The 16,007-nt window shown below is 41.9% G+C and overlaps 1 long non-coding RNA gene across 5 annotated transcripts in view; it reads left to right on the forward strand.

Moving 5' to 3' along the window:
* The window catches only part of LOC147751123 (uncharacterized), a 426,133-nt gene that overhangs the window by 6,772 nt on the left and 403,354 nt on the right, over positions 1-16,007 (forward strand). For 2 of the 5 annotated variants that reach the window (XR_015295544.1, XR_015295543.1), the window contains exon 2: positions 14,604-14,681. This is a non-coding gene — a long non-coding RNA (uncharacterized LOC147751123). Of the gene's footprint in view, positions 1-14,210; positions 14,305-14,329; positions 14,682-16,007 lie in introns of those variants that run through there. The other 3 variants (XR_015295540.1, XR_015295542.1, XR_015295541.1) reach the window with 3 other exon arrangements.

Raw genomic sequence — 16,007 nt, forward strand, 5'->3', positions numbered from 1 at the left:
AATACCGTCACACGATAGCTCAACTTTGATTTACCATTTTAGAAGTGGTGACGTTACAGGTTGATAGGGATATGTCCAAATATTTGTTTCAAAGTGAAACGTATTGGATTCAATTTTTGGACACTCTCATACCAAAAGGTCTAAATGATAAGCTTGAATTCTTCTGCTTTCTTTAACATTGTTTTTGCTTGTGAGATTATGTCGCTCACTCTAGCCAGTAATATGTTTTTATTTTTCACACACACGACATTCTGTGTTAAATTGGGTTTTTGGTTTAGTTAATTACAGCATGTTCCATTCTGTATGTGAGCCACATTTTATTCTCTAGGTCGAGCTGCTTTCCAGATGTAAGCTTATGACATCAATGTGCATAGCATATTTGTTTTGTGACACTTGTGTTATTATTTGTCTTTGTGCTAATGGAGCTGCATCACTAATTATGTTTAAAAGGTGACACTACAATTTTTTCACAGAGTAGATGGCTTACGCTGTTGTTATTTTGTGGTCTAGTAATGTTTGTTTGGTATAGAGACAAAATATCGAGTAAAAATATCAAATTACACAAATATTGACTTCAAAATATAGAATGTACAAAATATCGAATAGACAGAAATAGTCATCAAAAATATCGTTTTTAAGGTAAGTAATGTAATATGGATTTTTATAAATATAGAAAGGCAAATTATTGAAGTATATAATATAGGTTATTAAATTTATCGAATTTTTAATAATATCAAATTTTTTAACGTTTTTTGTATGTTGGTATATGTGTGAAAAGTGTATATTTTTTTGTAATTTATTTTAAGTAATGAATTTTGTTATTTAATTTTTGCGTAATTTAATTCTGTAGAGGGTTGTGGGTTTATAGGGGAATAGGGTGGGAAGTAATTTAATTATAATTAATTGTATTTGTAAATGTATTTATTTTGAATAAATTGTTAATTACTTTTTAATTGGTAATTAATTAATTCTTAATTGGTAATTCATTTGTTTTAATTGATAATTATGTGAATTTTAATAATTTATTTTCTGTAGCGGGTTGTGGGTTTATAGGGGAATAGGGTGGGAAGTATTTTAATTGTAATTAATTGAATATTATAATTTATATATTGGTATTTGTTTAGAAAAATTGTTAATTAATTTTTAATTGGTAATTAATTAATTCTTAATTGGTAATTAATTTTTAGTAATGGATTAATTGATAATTATGTGAATTTAATTAATTTATTTTCCGTAGCGGGTTGTGGGTTTATGGGAGAATAGGGTGGGAAGTTATTTAATATCGGCCCCCCGGATTGCCTTACCTACTATACCGCCGAACTTATGGACCTTATAGTCCAAAGCTCAATAGTTCACCCCCATTTTATTGCAGTTGGCGATTTTAATGTTCACATTGACAGTCCAGACTGCCCCCTAGCCACCCAACTTATTTCTACACTGGAAGCGGCGAACCTATTCCAAATTATCGCGGAACCAACGCATAAGGCAGGCCACACGTTGGACCTGATATTCTCCAATATCCCAGACTGTTCAGCCAAAACCGCACAACCACTGCTTTGGACGGATCACTTCTTAATCCCTTTTTCTTTTTCCCTCCCCTCCCACCACCAGACAAAAGGGAGACGATCCTATGTTCGCAGAAACTGGGCTAACATATCAGCAGAGACTCTCTGTCCTGCTCTCTCAGCTACTACTCCAACTCTGTCATCAGATGTGAACTCGGACGCTGTGGCTCTAAATCTCTGGATAGGGAATACACTGGATACTATCGCGCCTGCAAAAATCGCTACATCACGCAGAGAATCCCCTTCGGCCCCATGGTTCTCGACTGAGCTATTGGCTGAAAAAAGTCATTGCAAAAAACTAGAGCGTCTCTGGCGGATAAACTATTCCACATCAGCAAAAATCTGCTATAAAGAAGCCCTGCGTGTTTTCCACAAATCCATAAAAAAAAGCAAAACAATTGTTCTTTGCGACCTCCATTCAGCAAGCTGAACAATCCAGCAAGGAAGTTTTTAAAATTGTTCAATCCTTTTTTAAACCTCGGGCAATTGAAACTGAAGTGACTCCGTCGGAGAAACTCTGCGAGGACATCTCGGTCTTTTTTGATAAAAAGATCGAGAAAGTCTACGACACCTTCACCAGTCCCGAGCCCACAATCATGTCCGACACAAATGATAATGTGGCTTCCCTCCCCGCCTTAGCTCAATTCTATCCTATTTCCCTTGCCGAGGCCAAAAGGGAACTACAAAAATGTAAATCAGGGGCTCCTGATGACCCATGCCCGCCCAAGCTCTGGAAAATGATGTCGGACTCAATTGCCACTTCATTGCTACATATCTGGAATACATCTATCAAAACTGGTCTATTCCCCGATTGCTGGAAACATGCCACACTCCTGCCTTTAAAAAAGAAACCAAACGGTGCCCCGGATGATCTGAGCAATCTCCGGCCAATCTCCCTGTTAGCAGCCCCTGGCAAAATGTTTGAAAAACTGATACAGTGCCAACTGAACAGGTTCATAGAAGAAAGAGACACACTACATGAAACCCAGTCGGGTTTCAGGGCGGGCTTTAGCACTGAGACCGCTCTGATAGAAGTGGCTGAATCGATCAGGTGGTCTTTAGATTCAGGAGCATCGGCTATGTTGGTGCTCCTGGATCTATCTGCCGCTTTCGATACTGTGGATCATGAGATGCTACTGTCAAGGCTAAAAAACACAGGCCTGGAAGATAAGGCTCTGGGCTGGCTACGGTCCTATCTCACGGATCGTACCCAGAAAGTAGCCTTGGGCCCCCTTTCCTCAAAACCTAAACCCCTCTGGTGTGGTGTCCCTCAGGGCTCGGCCCTCAGTCCACTACTTTTTAATATTTATCTGGCTCCCCTCTTTTCCCTTATTGCTAATTGGGGTGTCAAGGCGATTTCATACGCCGACGACACACAACTAATTTTCCCCTTCTCGGATGCTTCAGAGGCAGCCTTCAGCAATATGAAGGGATGCTTGCGAGATGTTGCCAAATGGATGAATGCAAACAAACTCAAATTGAATGCGAGCAAGACGGAGGTCATCTTCTTTGGCAAACATACTCGGCCCCCCCCAAGCCTGTGGTGGCCCTCCGAAATGGGTATCCCTCCTCTACCCAGCACCAATGCGAAAAATCTGGGAGTAAGATGGGATGAGAGTCTCTCCTTTTCTTCACATATTCAGCAGGTTTCTGCGTGCTGTCTCCATAAACTAAGAAACCTTCGCAAATTTCTGTCCCTTCTGCCTGAAGACTGTCGCAAGACGGTGGTCCATGCCACAGTCACTTCCAGACTGGACTACGCAAACGGCCTCTACCTTGGCCTACCCAAATATCTGGTGCAACGACTGCAGATCGTGCAGAATGCGGCTGCGAGACTGCTAAAAAACATCCCTTTTAAACAGCATGTCTCTCCGTACTTGCGCGATCTGCATTGGCTCCCTGTAGCCTGCAGAATCAAGTTTAAAGCTCTAACTCTGGCGTTTAGAGCCCAAAAGGGGACCTGTCCCTCCTATTTAAAGCTTAGACTCCCCAGATACTATCAGGAGAGATGCTTGCGCTCTAACTCACGAAACCAGCTCTCCATCCCCCGCGCCAAGAGAGCCAGACTCGGAGGCAAATCTTTCTCTGTCTGCACGGCGACACTCTGGAACGCCCTACCGGCCAACATCCAACTGGCTCCAACGGAAGCCAGTTTTAAGAGGCAGCTAAAGACCTGGCTCTTTTCCCAGAATAACTAAACACTCTCTCCCCTTTCACCGCCCATTTCTACCTGGAAAAATGATTACTCAGCGCCGGGACACCTCCTTGCGAGGTAGCTGTTCGCGCTATATAAATATCGGTATTATTATTATTATTATTAATTAATTAAATGGTTTTATTTATTTATTGGTATTTATTTTGAATTAATTGGTAATAAAATGTAATTTTTTAATTCATTAATTGTAAATTGGTAATTAATTTGTATTAATAGTTAATGAATTTTAATAATTAATATATTTTTTAATTGATTAATTATTATGTTGTATTAAGTTGGTATTTACTTTTAATTAATTTTTTATTGGTATTGATATTTAATTTATATTTATTAATATATTAAATATTTACTTTCTCTACTGTTAAGCTCACTAGAGTGGGAATAGTAATTTTTACCCCTACGCTATCCAACGCTTTCCCTACTGTTGCACTCACTGGAGTGGGAATAGGAATTTCTACCCCTACGCTATCCAACGCTTTCCCTACTGTTGCCCTCTCTGGAGTGGGAATAGTAAATTTTACCCCTACGCTTTCCAACGCTTTCCCTACTGTTGCACTCACTGGAGTGGGAATAGTAATTTTTAACCCTACGCTATCCAACGCTTTCCCTACTGTTGCACTCACTGGAGTGGGAATAGTAATTTTTACCCCTACGCTATCCAACGCTTTCACTACTGTTGCACCCTCTGGAGTGGGAATAGTAATTTTTACCCCTACGCTATCCAACGCTTTCCCTACTGTTGCACCCTCTGAAGTGGGAATAGTAATTTTTACGCCTAGGCTATCCAACGCTTTCCCTACTGTTGCACCCTCTGGAGTGGGAATAGTAATTTTTAGCCCTACGCTATCCAATGCTTTCCCTACTGTTGCACCATCTGGAGTGGGAATAGTAATTTGTGCCCCTACGCTATCCAACACTTTCTCTACTGTTGCACCCTTTAGAGTGGAAATAGTAAGTTTTACCCCTACGCTATCCAACGCTATCCCTACTGTTGCACCCTCTGGAGTGGGAATAGTAATTTGTACCCCTACGCTATCCAACGCTTTCCTTACTGTTGCACTCGCTGGAGTGGGAATAGTCATTTTTACCCCTACGCTATCCAACGCTTTCCCTACTGTTGCACTCTCTGGAGTGGGAATAGTAATTTTTACCCCTACGCTATCCAATGTTTACCCTACTGTTGCAGTTGCTGGAGTGGTAATAGTAAAGTTTAACCTCTTGCTATGCTACAGTAAAAATATTGTATATTTTTAGTTAATATATATATATATGTGTTAAAAAGTCAAGTTGTATTTTTATTTTTTTAACTTAATTGAATTATTTAATAATGTTTACGTTATTTAAGTATTTTTAAGTATGTTTTAATTAACTTTAGTTATCATTTAATTAATTTTTAATTATTTTAAAGTTATTTTAATACATTTGATATTTTTATTAAGTATATATATTTATTCGATATTTTTGTACTTACCAGTTTGTAGATAGGATTTCAATATTTTGTCTTTCTATATTTTTACTTCAATATTTTTTTTGTCTTTATTTTTGTATTCAATATTTTTTCAGTGATCCGTTTGTTTCAGTGTCATTGCCTGTTCAATGCACTCTTGTGTGAGTAAGCGAGTACTGATTATGATTATTAATGTCTGAATACCTTGGGTTAAGGGATGATTGTTATATAACCTTTGTACACTTCTGCTGATACGTAGAGCCACAAGCATTGTGTGGTACACTGCATACTAATTTAGTTCACATGACGTGGGTTTTTGTACACCCTGATACCCCCCATTGACACAAATGCATCATGAGATACATTACCCCATATGTGCTCACTTTGTTAAATCATGATTGCTAATCACTTCGCTTGAAGTTTTTTTATCAACTTATTTAATCTATTTTTTATCCACTGACATTCTTGACTGAATTTGGCTCTATGTCTTTTTTTTCTTTCTCTGTTTTTAGTTTTTTTTCTGTGATCTTTATTGTTAACCTCTCTTTTACAAGCTTGTACTGTCCCTTTAAATCAGCACTGGGCGGCCTCTTGCTCCGTGTTTAACTTCCAGGTTGCACATGTGCGCGTGCACTCGCTCAGAACCGCGTCTAGCATGAATTAGCGCAATGGAGATTTTGTTTCTTCACCAGATACATTTTGTTTTCCTGGAATTGGTTACACTGTTTGTGCAGTCTTGCACAAATCCTTGGTAAGTTTTTCATGGAGCACTTGTTTGAGTGCATTTAAGCGTTTTTTTGTTTTCTTATATTAAAACTTTGGTGTTTCTGTTTAAATAGAGTGTTTTTCACATGTGGCACCGACAATGCCTGTCCTGACTTTGTTGTACTGGAAGCTGACCTGCTTATTTAGCATGCGTTTGACAGCGGCTGGGATTTATGTTAATTGCTGCACTGAGCTTCGGTGAGTTGTTTCTTGTTACTTTACTCGCGAGGGCTCTAATTAATAACTGTCTGGTTAATCGCAGCTTGAGACATTGGCTCTATTATAATAGAGGGCGGATCGCCACCGCCCATTTCCCCCCACCATATTACTATGGTGGGGGGGACCCCGGCGGACGGAAAGACTGTCCCCCGGTTTTCCGCCGGTCAAACATGCAACCGGGCTGAAAAGGGCTCAGATATGGTGGCGGTGTCTGTAAGACACCGCCATCCATATCATGATGGGTGGCGGTGCAGAGCTTTCCATGGCAAAGACTCCGCCATGGAAAGCCAGGCAGAGATCACTTTCAGGGGGCCTGTTGCGGGCCCCCAGGGGTGGGGGGGGTTGGTTGTGCACTTGGCGGGTACCCATGGTACCTGCGTCCATTTGCGTGCACAATGTGGCAGGCACCGCACGTTGCCTGCCATGTTGTGCATGCAAATGCGCGATATGCATATATTGCATTGTGGCGGGTGCTGCTTACAGCACCGCCCGCCACAATGCAATGTATGCGGGATGCCACCGACACTGTGGCATCCTAATCTCTAAGGAAGGACAGCCGCACCTATGGCGGTCAGTCCCGTTTCCCGGTCTGCTCGCCATCGTAATATGCCCCATTGTGTCTTCTTTTTTTGCGCTGTGTGGTCGCCATGTTTGGATCTTGCTCTGGATTACTCCCAGTCATCTCCTTTCGTAGGCTTTGGGTAAAAAGAGTACCGCATGTTGTCACTTTGGGTCTCTTCATGTGCATTTCACTTTCTTTCAATGTTGCATTCTAGTAGTTGGGAAAGCATCATTTGGAGAGGAGCATCAGTATATTTGCATGGAACTTTAGATTTTCTTCCGTACCTTGATAGCTTGTTGATCTTGGTTTGGGTGACTTTTCTTTTTCCTCATTTTCTCTTATTGGTACACTTCTATTATTCTGGGCTTCATATATTCATATATCCTTGCAAACGTCGACCTCACTCAACTACAGTTTTGGCTAGATTCTTGTCACATTTTTTCACAATTTCATTTTCCAAATGTTCTCCTCATGTATACACATGTGAATAGTCTACAAAAATGTATTTTGATATTGTACTCATTTACTTGTAGATTCCCCTGATGATGGGCAGTGGTTTATGCCCGAAATACATTGGGATTTGGTTAAAACTCGTGGGACTCATGTTATTGCCATTCAACACCCATGAATGAAGTTTCCCTCACAAGCCTACTCAATATAAATTTTGAATGAGCTACAATTATCGTTTCACAGAATACTTTACGATGGACTTTGTATATATTTGTATGTGGTCTTTGGATTTTCACTTTTAATAATGTATTTGCGATATCTGATTACCTGTGTATGTTAATGAAGAACACTCCTTTGAGTGAATACTGGTAGTGCACCTGAAGTCTATGACTATCATCCTAGTTTTTTCACTTTCACAAAGGGACATTTCTAGCACCGTAATGTCGACCCCCCTCACACTACCGGAGAGGATTCACTATTATGAACTACCAAAGACTATATAGTTACTATTCTGCCCATAGGAAATAATGCTGGACAGCCTTTCCATACACCCCCTCATGCTAATCCAATGTGAGAAGCAGGCCCCGTCATACCAAACACACCACCTGGTGTCATTCATGACTTTTGCAGGTAACACATACAAACACCTGCACAACCTCTTCCCAACACTGCACCCTGTCATCAGATAGAACTCCAATATAGCAGGAGACATGCATAACCTTGGCACATAGCTTTATAAGTGCCAAACTGAGTAACAGTAATCCGTGCACACAGGCCCCACCAGGGCAAACCTTTGGCATATTCGATTAGCCACCTCTCTGGATGGCACAACCAGTGAGGCAGGCCCACAGAGGCACATTCGAGATACATGCCCCTGCACACTTTACCACTGCTAACCAGTGCTATAGTTCATGTGCTCTCTCCTTTAACAATGGTAAAATTGGCCTGCATCCAATTGGCATATTAAATTTACTCGTAAGTTCCTAGTACAGACGTACTACATGTACTCAGGGCATGTACCTTAAATGCTACTAGTAGGCCTGTGGTACAAAAGGGGGTGGTGATGGGCGGAGCACCTGAACCAATCAAACACTCACACCCAGTCAAAAGATCTGGGTTTGATCCATCATCGTTCTTTAGCCCACACTGCCACCCCAGTTCAGACATGGCTATATGCAAATCAGTCTGACCCTGTGCCTCATGGGAACAGTCCAGCCCGAACTGCCAAGCCATGCCTTCCCTGGACCGGTAACAAGCTTTCGAGGACCGGTTTCTGGCATTCCAGCCGTCTTCAGCCCGGCTTGCTTGAATCCAGTGGCAAAGTGAGCAAGGGACTCACGTCGGAGCATACCCTGCCACACTTATGGCGGCCAAAAGCAGTACAAAAGGGGGTGGTGATGGACGGAGCATGTGAGTAGTATAGGGGACCTACATTCCATCACCATTCATTTTTTGACAGGTGGGAACGCCCCCTGGAAGTGACGTAGGAGCCGGAAGTCCCGCCCCGGAAGTCCTGCCCCGGAAGTCTGGGGCCGGAAGTCCAGGGTCTGAGGGCACCCTCCCCCAGAGGGGCAGTGGTGGAAGTGGGGCATGTGTAGTGTGCGAGTGCCCTTCACACAGGAATTAATGGATGTGTGTCAAGGGCTGTAGAGTGATGGTGTGGGGTGCCTAGGGCTAGCGGCAAGGCCGCCAGTAGGACCTACAGGGGTGTTTTAGGGTTGTGGGATGGATGAGCAGAGACTTACCTGTGTGCGCCATGTTTGTTGGGTCAGCAGGGCCATGCCTGGGCAAGCAGGGACATGTCTGGGCATGTCCACTGGCTAGTAGAGGCTGCAGCCTGATGTTGCTTGAGCAGCGTCGAGGTCCATCTGTGGAATGGGAGCCCTAGAGTGTTTCAGGGTCTTTTTTGGGAGATAGACCAGCCCCCCAGGAGGCGTGCCTGTTGCCAATGGAGTTCCTGAGTGGTGGCCTGAGGCGTGGGGGCGTGCCATAGGCAGCAGTGGGAAGGAAAGCCATTGGCCCTAAAAGAGGAGGGAAGTTAGGCCATTGGATTGCGATGGTGGTAATTTTGCCGCCTAATTTTAAAAAGTCTATGGGCGAAAGTGACAGCATTTATGAAAATAAAAACAAGGGTTATGCAATTGTGATTTCTTTTACATATGTGGTAATGTATTTGGGGTGATAAACATGGTCATCTTGTAAAGCAGCAGCAGGGGATTGGCAACATGTCCAGGCAGTGTTCTGTAACATGCTGGACTGTGCTACATCAGCCCCAGACTGCTAGGGTGCCTGTGCAATATCTTGCACAACCTAAGTATAAAGGGCCTTGTGTAAAATGATTCCTATTGTGAAAAGGAAAAAATAAATACATATTTTAAATGTCTCTGATGTAAAATGATGTCTGTTATGGAGACCAAAATAGGGGAAATAAATATAAACACCCTCTGTGCAGTTGTCATTTCTTTCTTTCTAAAGGAACTTAATGTTTGAGGGATAATATACACGGGCCTGTATGTAATGCAACTGTGTGGGCTGTGTATCAGGACAGTGCCTGGTTCTTTATCATACTAAGGTGCTGTCACAGACCTAAACAGTAAAGTTTCTGGTGCAACATAATGCACAGCCAAAGTTGAAATGCACAATGTAAGTGACAAATACTAAAAGAAAATAATAAAATAAACCTTTTTAAAGGCACTGATGTAAAATGATACAAGTCATGAAAAGGAAAATAAAATACATAGTGATGACATGTGTTGTGTGTTGTGTATTGTGTTTTCTTTCTAAGTGAGGGTAATGTGTTGGAGTTTATTAATAAGGGTCAGTATGTAGGGCAAAACCTAACACCACGCCAATCTACACCACACCAAAACGCAACATCCTACACATTGCACCACCGGATACAAGTATACTTATACCAGATTATAACATCCCACACTTTATACCAAGCCATATCACATGCTATCATATTGTACCCCACAAACCCATCAACCCCTCCCTTAGTTCCCTATGGTTCCACCACAGATTACATCACACCATGCAGTATACATGCCATTCAATACCACAACTATCCATATATAGGAGTAATCACATGCAACATCACAGCACAGCAGGACTATACAACAACAAAGTTCACTTAGTACATATCACCACACCGCACCACCGAACACACCAACATACCACACAAGACAATCTCATATTGCACCACTCCACTTGAGTCTACCTCACTACAGCCCATTATATCATGCACCAACATATTCCATCATGTCACATCATCAATTTTCAACACCACATCTCTCAGTACCACACCACTCTCAACACACACACTACCACACCATGCCACCCTTTCTCAGACTTTGGCACACCATATCATTAAGTCTCACCTTAAAGGTCTGTGTACCACATCACCAAAATGCCACATAACACCATACCTCACCTTACCACACTAAATTGCTATAGAATTACTATACAACCCAATGTAGTACAATAGCCCAAACCACACTTGACTCCCAACACCACCCTACACCACCCACTGCAACATCACATCAGTCTAAACCATACCTACCTGCTTCTTTACATAAGTTACATCAAGGCACAAGTCTGACACAGAAAATGAGGGTGTTGAACATCTAGTATACACCATCTATCTATTATTGCAAAACTCTTCCTGTCACTTTGCCGCCCCTCACAGCACCCTTGTTGTCTTCATACCTCCACACAGGACCATACATTCTATGGTATACAACACACCCTACTGTACCACAACACACCTCCTTGTTCACCATACCACATATGTCACATAGCACCACAAAATCTAACACCACACTAATGTACACCACACCAATCTATACCACACCAAAACGCAACATCCTACACATTGCACCGCCGGATACAAGTATACTTATTCCAGATTACAACATGCCACACTTTATACCAAGCCACATCACAGGCTATCATATTGCACTCCACCCATCTATCAACCCCTCCCATAGTTCCCTATGGTTCCACATCAAACTACACCACAGCATGCAGTAAATGTGCCCTTCAATACCACAACTATCCATATAAGAGCAATTACATTACACATCAAAACACAGCAGAACTATACATAAATAAAGTTCACTTAGTACATATCACCACACCGCACCAGCGAACACACCAACATACCAAACAAGACAATCTCATATTGCACCACTCCACTTCAGTCTACCTCACTACAGCTCATACACCAACATATGCCATCATGTCACATCATCAATTTTCAAGACCACATCTCTCAGTACCATACCACTCTCAACACACACAATACCACACAATGCCACACTTTCTCAGACTTTGGCACGCCATATCATTACCTATCACCTTAAAGGTATGTGTACCACATCACCAAATGCCACATAACACCATACCTCACCTTACCACACTAAATTGCAATCTATTTCTATACAACCAAAAGAAGTACAATAGCCAAGACCACACATGACTCCCCACACCCCCCTATACCACCCACTGCAATACCACATCAGTTTAAACCATGCCAACCTGCTTCTTTACACAAGTTACAGCAAGACACAAGTCTTACACAGAAAATGAGGGTGTTCAACATCTAGTATAAACCATCTATCTATTATGGCAAACCTCTTCCAGAAAAACATCACACTGCTGGGCCAAATAGAGCTGTAGTAGAATATAAAAATATAATGCAAACCACACAGCCCTCACCCAGAGGCATCTGCTTGTTTACATCCATAAATGGACAAACAATAAACTCGAGGCGCAGGGATAGAGACACACCACCACAGTGCAAATTGAGCAAAACCACCACAAACACACTGACAACAAATCAGGAATACACAAGTCTGATTTCCCCAATAAATGAACCTTCTGTTGGAGAGCAAACTACCATAAAAATTAAGGGTATTAAAAGACCATGTAAATAGTGTAGGGTGGCTAAATAAAAATACCTACCATAACATAACGAAGAGTTCTTTCCTATTTGCACAGTTGCTACTAGCACAGTATCAGGTTTACTTCCCCGCTTTCTGGACATCCAAGTCCATTTTCTTCTTTGGCTCAATACACCACAGAAAGTCCTATTTTGACACAGTAAGTATGTAGATTTTAAAGGTCGTTATGGTGATGGAGGGATGTCTATCTTGGTCTGAGACACTTTTAATTGCCCGAGGATTTGGAGAACAAAAATTTTCTGTCATCTAGAATATGAAAGGTTTAGACTCGTCCGCAGAAGTGCTCTATGGCATGAACTACTTCCGAGGGAGCTTGAAAGGGGTCATCTGGTGAACAATGTCACATGAGCTCTGAAAAGCCATCAGTGATGCTAGAACACATTTCTGATTCAGGATGCTGGCCAGGGGCTACAGCAAGCTAAAACTGTAGGTGTTTTAAGAGCATCATGCTGCTACTGAACAAGCAAGTGTATCAAATGAGCATGACAAAAAGTTTTAAGTGGGGAGCTGAAGGGATGGATGCAGGTAAATGATAGTCAGACATTTTTTAGTGAAAATGTGGTTCAGTTTGCATTATGGTGCGATATTATGAATCATGTGAATACATTGTGTCAATTTATTTTACAATAAAAAAAGTGGTTTTAGCCATGCATGCACACAAGGGTAAAATAATTTGTGGATTGGTTGTTTTCGCGCCCTACTTTAACACATGTCTGTCTCCGCATTTCCCAATTAAAAGACGCAAATGACTCTTTTTTTTTTTTTTTGTACATTTTTTTTTTTTTTTTATCCTCATCTGCCCGACACACGTCCCTTAGATGTGGAAGGAACCGACCAAAACATCTCATTACCTCTAGGAGCAAGGCCCTGAAGATTGAGCCGCTTCAGAAGTAGACAGAGAATTTTATGAGTTGATAGGAACAACCATACATCTTATGACGATGTCTCAAACCAACTTCGTGCCAAAATATTCAGTATATATATGTCGAAATCTGGGCGGACCACCATACTGAACTATTTAGTGAGTGGGCTTAATCATCGGATATTGGGGGGGGGGGGGGGGGGGGGGGGGGTTTAGAACCAAAAAGGACCTCATTTTCACTCTGTCAAAAGCTTCCAAAATGTGAGATTCTGGACTCTGCATGATCTTTTCAGATCTACCTTTGAGGTTTCATATAATGAATTTAGCCATGCTGAGTGGATAGGAGGGATGGTGTCTACCCAATGCATGTATATCTGCCGTCTTGCCAGCAGAATGGCGTAAAACAAAAAGGATCGTGCTGTCCCAGTTATGTTCTGGTCTACACCAAGGATGACAAGTGATACAGATAAGGAGTTATCGGATTTGATAATTGAGTCCAAAGTAACTTTAATCTCTGCCCAAAAAGTAGCTAACTGGGGGCAATCCCAGAACATAGCATTACAAAAATATGCCTATACATGTTGATGAATCCTAGCGCATGCTGTACAAGAATGTCCTGTTTCTCAGCCATGTCCCCACACTCACACGTAGAGCAAAAGCTCAGTTGCATAACACTGGTTTTATTTTTGTACTTAATGTCATTTACATCAGAGACTTTCAACTTTGTCTGTGAACAATGTTGCACCACGGAACTGACAGTCTAGGTTTGTGAAACAAATTAAGTACAAAAATAAAACCAGTGTTATGCAACTGAGCTTTTGCTCTACGTGTGAGTGTGGGGACATGGATGAGAAACAGGACATTCTTGTACAGCATGCGCTAGGATTCATCAACATGTATAGGCATATTTTTGTAATTGTAAAATAGGCTGCTCCAGCCCAGAAGGGCTGAATGGTGCAAGTTCCACAAAAGGCGGCAAACCCGTCCTGGAGATGTAACATGATGGAAAAATGTAAGTGGGCTGATGTAACATTTTTAGCGCCTGAAGACGGTCAAGACACGAAGATCCTTCCACGTGGGAGTCAGCTGTCAGGGACTGATAAGCACGACCATCTTGTAAAAGAGTGGCGCGAAATGGGCACAAGGGACTCTTAGGCGGGACAGTGTATGAGAGGGAGAGTGAAAACATGACAATTTTAAAGGCACGCATTTTACACCTTTGGAGTGTGCAGAGAAAAAAATTGAAATGCAACATGTAAGCTTTTTTTCCATGAGTTTCCTGCCTGTCTAGGACACGACGAGGCTTCTATGCGGGGAGAGAGGTGGCATGGACTGATAAGCATGGGAGTCTTGCAAAAAGTGTCGCTGAGGGTCTGGAAATATGCACAGTCATGATGTTCTTAGACAGGGAGAGGTCGGTGGAAGTATGACATTTTTTAAGGCGCTCTTTTTACACCTTGGGAGTGTGCAGAGAAAAAATTGAAAAAGGGACTTAACTGCACTTGCACTCTGAAATTTGATGGAGCACCTAATTGTATCTTTGCTGTTAAACAGGCTTTGGCAGAAGACTACAGAGTTAACATGGCGCAGAGGTGAAACAGCCACGCTGATGAAACACACTCTATACTTAATGTAAGTAGCTATGGATTTTGTTTTTATTCTATAAGGCAGTTCTGGTATTTGTTAAAAACTTTAGACAATGAATAACTGTAAAATAAGCATGCATATAGGTATTATTGTAGTACTATGTCATAGAGACCTAACAGCTTTAAGAGGGTAAAAATTACAAAATAAAACAATGCCTTTTATACACATACCTTAGTTGTTGGTGGTCTCCGGCGTCTGCTGTATTACAAGGGGCCAGTTGTGGTAGGTGCACTGGCTGCTGCTCTGAGCACTTGTTCTACCCCAGATACTACATTTTATTGACTGCTTGCCTTCCCCTGCTGCACCTTCTGGTAGCACACTCCTCAGCATACTGATACACGATCTTTACTTAACACAGCACTTGTAGTGCTGGCTATTCTCAGTCTCATACTGTTTAGGGGCGGTACAGTAATGTTATTGGGAAATCGACATTGACAATACTTCCTATCAACATTCTATGCATGTTCGCATTCATTTGAGAAGACTATTGATGTTTTCAGGGTGAGTGTGCCATGATGCTGTTAGTCTAGTACATTTGTATTTACAGCAGCCAGGTTACAAAGTGCACATCAGAGGTCTCAGACAAGACCATTGCATTTAACAATTAGAGACGTGGCATTACATTCCTCAGCACACTGCCATTGTATCACCTTATTTGGTACCGCTGATAGGTTCCTCATGACTGTCGACTGCTCTATTGACAACACTGTTTTATTGTAGTTTTACTGCTTTGATTCCATGTCTCATGGATACACAGGTTTTGCTTTCTTGATCTCAGTTGCAAAAATTGTCCTATGTGGACCATTCATTGCAGTGGTTAATTTGTAAAAAAATAAGTGCTGGGGCTCTTGTCAGGAGGCAGCTTCCACCAGACCAGGCCTAAAACAAAACCAACTACCAACCACAAAAGTGGGGACAGGATGTGGCATAATGGCCAGAGTTGCTGACTTTGGCACAGGGGAACGAGTTTTGAGCCACGGCATCGGCTTAACATCCTGTGATTCCGGACAAATCACTTAATCTCCCTATGCATAAATGAACGTGTCCTTAACTGGTGCTAATGAAAAGCACTGGTGTTGATGATTAAGTGCCGGCTGAGCACTAGAAAACACCGGCTCAAGTTAAGCACTGATTCTTCTGCTTCTTTGTGCTAGAGCTAAAACATACATGAACCTGTCAATCTGTGGAAGCTATTCCTAAATAAAAGTGCCTTGAAGTACATGTGCTGAGGCAGGAGGACAGATCCATACTCCCCATACACAGAGTATACTCCTTGTGTTGTACATTCCCAAAGGTGCCATCCAGTGTAGA

This window comes from Lissotriton vulgaris, chromosome 1_1 (assembly GCF_964263255.1).
Source record: "Lissotriton vulgaris chromosome 1_1, aLisVul1.2, whole genome shotgun sequence".
NCBI lineage: Eukaryota > Metazoa > Chordata > Amphibia > Caudata > Salamandridae > Lissotriton > Lissotriton vulgaris.